Genomic DNA, 10,489 nt, shown 5'->3' on the forward strand with positions numbered 1-10,489 from the left:
ATGATTACAGACAGTAGTCTGAATCCAACAGCACAGGTAAAGGCAATTATGCCATTATGAAAGACTGTATGAATGCAGCATTTTTACAGGGAAATTTACCCTTTGGGTACCTATAATGAGAAAATCTGAAATCAGTAACCTAAGTTTCCACCTTGAAACACTGAACAAAAGAAGACCAAACTATTTTGATGGCAAGAAGAAAAAGATTGGAGTGAAAATCAGTGGAGAATATCAATTAAATCAACTCTTTCCTTTGAAAGAATCAACAAAGTAGACAAACCTTGAAAGGAGGAAGGAAAGAAGGAAAGAAAGAAGGAAGTCAGTTTTGAGTTACTAAAATCAGAAATGGCACTAACATTGCCACTGATCTTAAAGAAATCAAAAAGGATTATAAAGGAATAATATAAACAATGATATGTCAATAAGTTAGATACCTTGGAGGAACTGATTGAATTCTTAGAAGGACACAATATGACTGACTCCAAAAGAAGTAAGTGATTTGAATAGACTACAAAAAGTAAAGAGATTAATATAGAAACCAGCAAAACTAAACACAAGTGAAGGCCCAGCCCCACGTAGCTTTGCTACTGTTGGGTCTGGAGACCCAAGGCAGATGAGTGAATACCCCATCCCTCCATGGAGGACACTATGATTTCTGCATCCTGAAGAGTTATAGACCTGCATTCCTGCATCCTGAGAAGGAGTTGTAAATCTGCATTTCTGTATCCTAAAGAAGAGATACAGGGTCTGATAGATGCCCCACAGGGCAGATGAGCAAAATGCTCTCAAGATTGCTTCCCCTCCCCCAATAAGGGGCAAACAAACCAGTTCATCTAAGAAAGCCCATGAAAAGAACCCACAGCCAATAAAAAGAACCCACCTAACCCAGAGTTAAAATGTCCATAAAAACCCCAGCCTATACCTGAGCAGGGAGCTACCAGTTTCTGGGCACAGTTGCACTGCTAAAGCTGTAGCCTTTCCTTTCTGTCTAATAAATTCTATTTCCTATACTGGCTCTGGCTTACAAGTCAATCAACTGCCTCAGGAGCCAGTTCTCTGGCCTGTGACGACAAGGACCCTCAACACTGGCAGCAGCACTTCAAATTGGCATATAACACTACTAAATTCTATAAAACATTTAACAAATTAATAGCAATTCTCCAAAGGGAAAAACTTGTCCCAACCATTCCTTAAACCAGAATTAGCCTGATAACAAGATCACAAAAAAGAAAAATATGTGAATATCTCTTGTAAATATGAAAACAAAAATCCTCAACAAAATTTTCACAAAGTGAATCCATCAGCATTAAAGGAACTATAAACTATGACCAGGTGAAGATTTATCCCAAATATGCAAAATTGAACTAAAATCCAAAAATCAATGTACAATTAATACACACCAATTTAAAAATCAATTCATGTGGGCTGGAGGTGTGGCTCAAGTGTACCAGTACCTGTCTCGCAAATGCAAAGCCCTAAGTTCAAACCCCAGCATATTACACACCACATTAGAAAGCACATATGTGCACACACAATCATCTTAATAAACATAAAAAAATTTTATAAAATAAGAATCCTTTCATGATAAAAAAATTCAAAACAAGTTGGAAGTAAAGGAAACTTCTCCAAAATAAAAAAAAAATCATTAAAAATATACATAGCCAACATCATACTCAATGGTGAAAGTCAGATGCTTTGCCCTAAGTGAGGAAAAAAACAGGAATATTTGCCCTCAGCACTTACATTCAACATTGATTAGTTTCTAGTCAAAATAATAAGGCAAGAAAAATAGCCGAAAAAACTAAAATGCATCTGTAGAGAAAAGGTAGAAGTAAAATATTCTGTATCTGCAAATGGCATGATCACACGAAATTCACAGACGCCTACTAAAAACTTATTAGTGCCTATAAAGTAGTCCACCGAGCTAAGATCATATGCAAAAATCAATGTTAATTTTGTATGCTGGCAATGATATATTCTGAAAAGGAATTGCAGAAAATAATTTACAATAACATTCAAAAGAATAAAATACTTAGGGCTAAATTTAACCAAGAAAGTGAAAGACTAGTATATGTCAAACTACAACACATTGCAGAAAATAGTAAAGAATATCTAGATGAATGAAAAATATCTCATGACTCTGAGTTAGAAGACTTAAAATTGTTAAATCACAATCCCCACCAAATTAATCTACCAAATCAACGCAACCCATATCAGAATCCCAGTGGTCTTCCTTATAGACATTAACAAGGTCACTCTAAAATTGATATGGAATTTCAAGGAGCCATTGAAATACTCTTGAAAAAGATCTAGAATGTAGTATACTCAAACTTAGCAATTTCAAAACTTAATGCAAAACAATGATAATCAAGACAGTGTGGCCTTCCATAATGAGTAGACAAATAGAACAGAAAAACAGAACTGAGACCACAGCCTCAGCCAACCAATGTGTCTATGGAGCCAACATCACTCAATGGGAAAGAATTTCAAAAAATGTCATGGTACAATTAGATGTCCACCTGCAAAAGAATGAATTTTGACCCTAATGTCACAGCATTTATAAAAACCTAATCAAAATGGATCATGAAGCTAAACATAGACCTAAATGATAAAATTCAGAAAAAGACCAGTATTAATTAAATCTGTAACTTAAAATTGGAAATAGCATTGCCAATAAAGAAAAAAGAACCACAGAGTGGGAAAAAATATACAGATGACCAATAAGCATGTGAAATAATATTCAACATCATTAGTCACCAAGAAAATTCAAATTAAAACAATTTGATACCATGTCACAGCCATTAGGATGACTATAATTTTTTTAAAAGTAGAAAGTGTTGACAAGGATGTGATCATACTAGAACCCCTGTAATAGTAGGAACATTAAATGGTACAGATACTAAGGAAAATATTGCCCCTTCTAAAGATTAAGTATAGAATCATAATATGATCCAACATTTCCCCCACTAGGCATGTAGCCCAAAGAATTGAAAACAGATGTTCAAACAAAAAATTTATACATAAATATGAATAGTAGCACTATTCACAATAGCCAAAAGAAGCAATTCAAATGCCCATCAACAGATGACAAACAGATTGCAGTATAACCATACAATGAAATATTAAGCCATAAGAAGAAACATGCTTCAGCAAGAATTCTGAAAACAAAGGATTCCAAAGAAGTTGGTCACAAAAGAGTTTATGTTATCTGACTCCATTTCCATGAAATGTCTGAAATTTGCAACTCTATAGATACAGAAATTAGATTAGTGTTGTTTAAGAATGAGGGTGATGGCAAAATAGGGAGGCAATAGCTGAAAATACATGGATTCTTCTTATGGTGATAAATATGTTCTAAAATTGACTTGGTAATGATGGTATGTATCTGTAGATATACAAGAAACCATTGAATTACTTACTTTGACTGAATAAATTATTTTGTATGTGAATTTTATTTCAATAAGCCTGTTTAAAAAGTTGGGCAATTGAAAATACTTGGTATAATATTAAAATCAGAAAAGGTAAACAAAATATGATCATATTTATATGCATAAATATATAACAATACAAATAGATAACATAGAAACAGATTATATATCGATAAAACAATGCTAAACAAGAAGTTAAATATCATAGTTCTGATTAAATTTCTAAAAAAGAGTTAAGGAAAGTGACAATTTTTTTTAATTTATGGAGGAGGGAATAATGAGTAATTTCTGTTCATTTTAATTTTGGCAATTTCTTGAAATGTTTTCAAACCAACTTACTTAAGAAGAAATGTTTATTATTTTAGAAAGCCAAGCAATTCTGGAATTGAAATTCAGTCCTTGAATGAATGAAGGTTAAGCTGCAGTCATTTAAAAATTGAAATTATTGGCATAAAGAAAGATGCTTACCTGAGACTAGAGGCTGTATGTGCATATATGTTGATAGTATAGATGTTACCTTGTTTCCAAAAAATGTGATCCACTAAAATATTGATATAAACTAATACAAAAAATTTAATGGAGTATAGACTTGTCAAATTTGAGAACATGTTATGAAAATTGAAAAAGAAGTTCCTAGAAGAACTGAGTATCTATGGTACAATCCCACATGACAGAGGCAGCATTAGCATAAGGTTAAGAGGCTTTGGTTCACATCCTAGCTTAGTGACTTTCTAGCTTTGTGACATTATACAAGTGTCTTAACTTCTCAGCATCTTAATTACTCCCTCAGGGCAATAGGATAATAATATAATTCACTTCATATAATTATTATGTTAACTACATATGTCAGTATTTGTAAAGTGCATAGAATAGTGCTTAGTAAATACTAACATTATAAAAGATATTGTTGAATAAAAATTGCAAAAACATGCAGACATTAATCAAACCGAAATCTATTAAGTCTTACTTGTTTGTCCCAAACACCACCCAAATCACACCACGTAAGAATTGCTCCCAAGAAAGTATGAGGCAGAGTTGTAAGATCATGACATAAAGCTTACTCTCCACAAGTATGTACTCCTTGAGTTAACACCTTTGTCAGAGCCAACTTTACCTCCTTGTGTCTCAAGGAATAAATCAGGTATTGAAGGAAGGCATAACAATATTATTTAACACCTGAATCACAGAATTCAACCAAGAGCTGGAAGCAGGTTGGATATAAATGAGGACCACTGGGCCATATCCTGACAGCAGGATAGATGTCAGGTGGGCACTGCAGGTAGAGAAGGCTCTGCGCCTGCCTTCTGAGAAACAGATCTTCAATGTGGATTGAGCAATGTGAGTGTAAGAAGTGAGTATAAGGAGGAAACACACAAGTGAAACAACATCCACGTTGGTAAAACTCACTGTCTGAGCAAAAGAGGAATCTGCACAGGCTAAGGGCAGCATCACCGGAATATCACAGAAAAAATTGTCCACCTCAGTTGGGCCACAGTAGGGTAACTTAAGGTGAGGAATGTGAGGACAAATGCACGCAGACAGTTCCCCATCCAGGTGCCCACAATCATGATGGCACACACCCGATGGCTCATGATGACTATGTATTGCAAACGGTGACAGATGGCTGTAAAATAGTCATAGGCCATCACGTTGTACAGGAAGCACTCCCTGTAGACCAGGAAATGGTAGAAGACCTGAGAGGCACAGCCCTGGTAAGAGATGGCATGGCTGTGCCCTATCAGGTACAGCATCATTTTGGGGGAACTCACTGAAGAGAAAAATAAGTCAAACACTGACAGGTTTCCCAGGAAGAAATACATTGCAGTGTAGAGATTAGAAGGGGTGAGGATGGCTAGAAGAAGGAGCAGGTTCCCAAGCAGATGGATAGGTAGAAGGCCAGAAATAGGAAAAAGAGCACATTTCTCAGCCCAGTTGTATGAGGGATTCCCATCAGGAGGAACTCAGTTACTGGTGTGTGATTCCTTAGTTAGTCCTGAAAGATCGAAGAATGGCTCACTTAAGTGAGCTTATCCCAGACAGATGAATATCTGCACAGAATCCATTGTGAACTGGTGATACCTATATGCTGTGAGGAACTTCAGTTCAATTCTGTTGCTAATTCATGTGTGACAACAAATAATTCATTTATTGATTTTCCATCGTCTTCAAAATTGAAGGGAGATGACCCTACAAGTAGTATAGAATAAACTTTATGATTAGATATATCTGCATTTAAACACCATATCTGCTACTCACTCAGTGACTTCAGGTAATTGAAAAAACCCTTTTTCCTTTGCCTTTAAAGAGTATGGGACAGAACAGCCAGTCTGGGAGGCCAGAAATGCTGTTAAGTTTCTCATTCTCTGAGTCAGCCAGTCAGGCCTGACAACCTGGACCCAGCAGTGACTCTGCCTTGAGTGAAGGAGCAGCAGCCATTCATCCCCTCAGAGAGAGTAAATATCTTCAGTTTAGTTTGGTGACCTCCTCCCCAGTGGGCTTTGACTGGAAGGTGTAGAACAGAGGGATCAATTAAGCCTGGAGACATACCCTTTTTCCTTTCCTGTTTCTCCACATTGTCTCTCCCTCATTACTTCTTTGAATAAAACACATTTTAAAGCACTTTAATTATAACTTGTGAGCTAATTTGTTTTATAGCAGAGCTGTCCTCTGGGTTCAGATGCTTGAGATGGCCTGGTGATTGTGTGCTTGGAGGGTCCAGGTTTGAAGAAAGAGCTAGAGATTTGGAAAAAACAAAAAAGCAAAAACACACAAAGCTGTTATCCACAATCACCTTTTTAATTCCTGTGATGACTTTTATAACCATATGTATATCTATCTTATTTATTTTCTGAAACTCTTCTTCTTATTGTCCCTTGGGAGTGCTTGCTATTTATGTTTCAGTCAGTATACGTTAATTATTGTAATGGACATAATGAATTTTTTAAGAATTCAGCATGATGAACTGTGTGAAGATAAAGGGTCAGTGCACACAAAGGTAGATAGATCTGTGAGCACACTTTCAACTGGCTGTTCACAAAACAAGCACAGAATCCTACTAAAAATGTTACCTAAAACCCCTCTGAAACAATACAGCAGACACAAATGAAAATAATAGGTTTAAAGAAACTAAAACATTCTTATAATCATTACACTACTCAATGCCAGAAGAAATATTGGAAAGATTGTCTTCTCTGTGGTTTGAATTACTAATTACTGAGTATTGAGAATCTTTTTTAACCAGATTATCAAACGCCCCTTTATTTTATTGCTCCATGTTTGTTAGATTTAATTTTTCTCTTAAAAGAAAAAAACTAAGTTCAGAGAGTTCGAATAACTGCCAAAGTTTACTTAAAAAGTCAATCATACATCCTTGATTTGAATTTCAGTCTGTCTGCATTTAATACTTATACTCTATTCTAAACAGAATTAAGGTTTTGATTCATAATTTTAATAGTAAACATGTGACTCAAATATTCCTCTCCATTTTCCTCTTTAGCTTTGTTTTCAGAAAGGAGATACTAAGTAACCATAAAATCTTATTTTTTTTTAACAAGTAAGGATTCCTACTGGTTAAGCAGCATTTTAAGCAGTTTTATTCACAGATCATAAAACTCACCCTTATTGTGTACAACTCAATGAGTTTATATTCACAGAGTATGTATTTACAAGAGCTGTACAAATATCAACAAATTTAATTGTATAATATTTGTTTCCACTAAGAGTAACTTTATGCCAATTTGTAATTTTGCAGGTTCTCACTGCCAGCTCTAGGCAGCCACTAATGTTTTCCCTATAAACTTGCCTGTTTTGCATTCCTCCAGGACACTACCCAGAAGCAGATCAACTCAGTTTGGTTCCCCAATAGGCCTGCTACAGTCACCTAAAGCAAGAAGACACTGCCCATATGCCCTCCCCTTAAGAGACCTCCCCCCCACACCCTTTCAGCAGGAGATACATCAGTCACATTCCCCTTTGAGATGTATATACATATATACATGATATATAGATAGATAGATAGATAGATAGATAGATAGATAGATAGATAGATAGATAGATAAAATGCTAGGGTGAGTAAAAGGAAGTCCTGTTAGAAGTGGACCCCCTCCCTTGAAGGTGACTCTCTACAAGGCCTTAAAGAAAAATAAACATCCACCTTTAGCTGTTTACTAGAAACTCCCCACCTGGCCCAGAAGGAATGACCTGCCCTTAAGCCATTATCTAGGGAAGGTCAGAAGGGACACTGGAACCTGCCCTGTAATCTTCTGGGAATTCTCCACCCATCTTTATCCATACCCAGTCCACTGTGAGCTCCAGCTCTCTTGCCGGGGCAAGTCTGCAGGACCTGGTCTCCGCAATAAATTCTGTGCTGGCGTTTTGAGACATCAAAAAAAGCCTGCCTGTTTTGAACATTTACTTTAAATCGAATTATGAAGTGATTGTTCTTTTTCATGCCTCTTTAACAGAGCATAATACTTTGAAATCCATTTCTGTTGTTGTACGTACAATACCAGGATTGTGCTTTATTGTTGTTGATGGATAATTTTCCGTTGTACGAATAATTCTATTCCTTGGAGCATAGGCTAAATGTAATTATTTCCTTGTGCTTATTGGCCTCTAAAATTACTGGTTTAAACTTGGAAACATTTTGAATACTTCATGTTGAATTGTGGAAAATAATCATCTAATTTCGTTTCATAATCTCAATTTCTTCCTTCTGAGCCACTATGGAAAGCAATCATAAGTGAGGGAATGTGTGCCAATTTTTAATTAATATGTAATTAAATATTTCTCCAATCATTGGCTTTTCAATTGCCCTTGCTATAAGTTGGATATTTCATTTTGCATCTAAATAATTGTAGGAATTAAGTCTTTAAGAATTTATACATAATTACTCTCCTTATAAGTGAAATGTATACACAAACATACACATGCATTAGGAAAAAATACAACCATCAATGAGATTCTGCATATAATATCTCACCCCAACTTCCCAAAACTGCTCTTCTTGGTAAAATCCCAGGAGACACTAAAACAAAAAAGTGCCATAATAGCCCCACATTATTGTATCATTTGCTATAAATGTGTTTACAACCTTTCTGAATCATTTGTTTACTTAATAAGTACTGCAAAAATATCTTATTTGTCAGGATAGAGTAAGTCAGTTTCCCAAGACATTGTTTTATCAAGGAATTTACGAACATATTACTTGTATATACTCTAAAACAAAATATAAATTTACAAGAAAAACTGGAATACAATATTCATTAGAATTCATGTATTAAGAGGTCAGGATGGTTTTCTAAAAAAATAAGAAAATTTTACATTCAATGCAAAATACTCTTGAGGCACTTAGAAGAAGATAGTGGATCAGAGACACCAGACATCCAAAACAACAGGTGTGTGGCTACACGGCTAGCTGAGGTGTTGTGGAAAAGCTCTGGAGTACAGCAACTAGATGTCAAAAACCATGTGAAACCCAGAAATATTGGATTCTAGACTTGTAAGAGAAATGAAGAGCCCTAACAGGAGCTGGGTAGGGGAAGCCCTCCCCCAAAAAGGGGCTAAAAATCAAAGAGAAAAAGAAGAATCCCTGGAGATTTCCCCCAGTGCAGAATCAAACAACATGCAAATAAAAAGTCTAAGCAGACACCTGACCTGGGATCTATATGGCCAGCTGATGCTGAAGAAGTTACCTGCATTTCTCTGCACAGTTCCTAACGGGAAGACGTCTTAATCAAGGTCCTATCTTCTGAGCTTATAGCTTGCTTCATCAGAGCTCCCTGCAATTTAGTATCTCCAACTTTCAACAGCCTCTTCTCATTTACACAGCAGCCAGTCCCCTGCCCCAGAGACAGTGGGCCCTTGGAAATGACTGTGACTCTGACACAAGTGTATGAAGAGGAACTGATTTCTGCAATGCAGAAAGTGCTTCTGTGAAAACCTATTCACAGCAAAAACAGAAACTTTCCCACATATAGAAAAAATATGGATATTCAGGTACAATTTGGGGTACTCCACATATACATGGTCAAAAACAAAGCTCTCCACACTGTATTATAGTTAAGATGCCACGAGTCAGAACAAAGAAAGAATACTGAAAGTACTAAGAGAGGTTTCCAAGTTACTTACAAAGGCAAGTCTATCAGACAACAAACCTTTCACCAGAAATCCCCAAAGCAAGGAGAGTATATAATGACCCTTTTCAAGTCTTGAAACAAAATAGCTGCCAACCTATTATGTCTAGCTAACTTATTCTTCAATAGTGAAGGGAAAATAAATACCTCTACAAATATGCATATAGTAAAGGGATTCATGAGGACTAAGCCAGCATTGCAGAAGATACTTAAAAGAATTCTATATGCAAAAAAGGAAGAAAGATGTGCACATTCAGAAGTGTTTAGTAAAGATCTCACAAGAAGAATAGATAAACAAATAAGAATTAGGAAAGAGTCAAACACTACTAATTTCAGCAAACCAACAAATCTCCAAGATGACTAAAGAAGAATGAAAGAACACAGAGAATTCAAAGCAACCAGATTAAAAATATAGGAACTAATACACAACTTTCAATAAAACCCTGAACCTTATTTAACCTTAAACCTTTATTTAGTGCTCCAATTAAAATGTTAGGTTAAAAAGAGCCCCAACTATTTGCTATCTGCAGAAAATTCACCTCAGTAGTAAAGGCATACACAGACTGAAAGTGAAAGGAAGGCAAATAATATTCCAAGCAAAAGGAAACTGAAAGCAATTAGAATAGCTACACTTATATATGACAAAGGAAATTTCAAGCTAAAATTATTCAAAAAAGACAAATAAGAAAACTATATATTAATAAGGGGAAAAATTCATCAAAAGGATCTAACAATTATAAATATATATGCACCAAATATTGGCACCCTCAATTATGTAAGACAAACACTAGTGTCTACAAAGGGAGAGCTAGGGCCCAATTACAGTAACAGTGGTGACTTTAGTACCCCTTTCTCATTAATGCATAGATCATATAGATAAAAGAACCAACAAAGAAACATCAGAGTTCAAGTGCACTATAGATCAAA

General features: G+C 35.6%; 1 pseudogene; it reads right to left on the minus strand.

The window, feature by feature from the left end:
• Positions 1-4,485: 4,485 nt before the first annotated feature.
• Positions 4,486-6,016, minus strand: LOC141418550 (putative olfactory receptor 10D4; annotated as a pseudogene).
• Positions 6,017-10,489: the final 4,473 nt, after the last annotated feature.

The sequence above is a fragment of the Castor canadensis genome, chromosome 2 (assembly GCF_047511655.1).
Source record: "Castor canadensis chromosome 2, mCasCan1.hap1v2, whole genome shotgun sequence".
In the NCBI taxonomy this organism is placed as follows: Eukaryota; Metazoa; Chordata; class Mammalia; order Rodentia; family Castoridae; genus Castor; species Castor canadensis.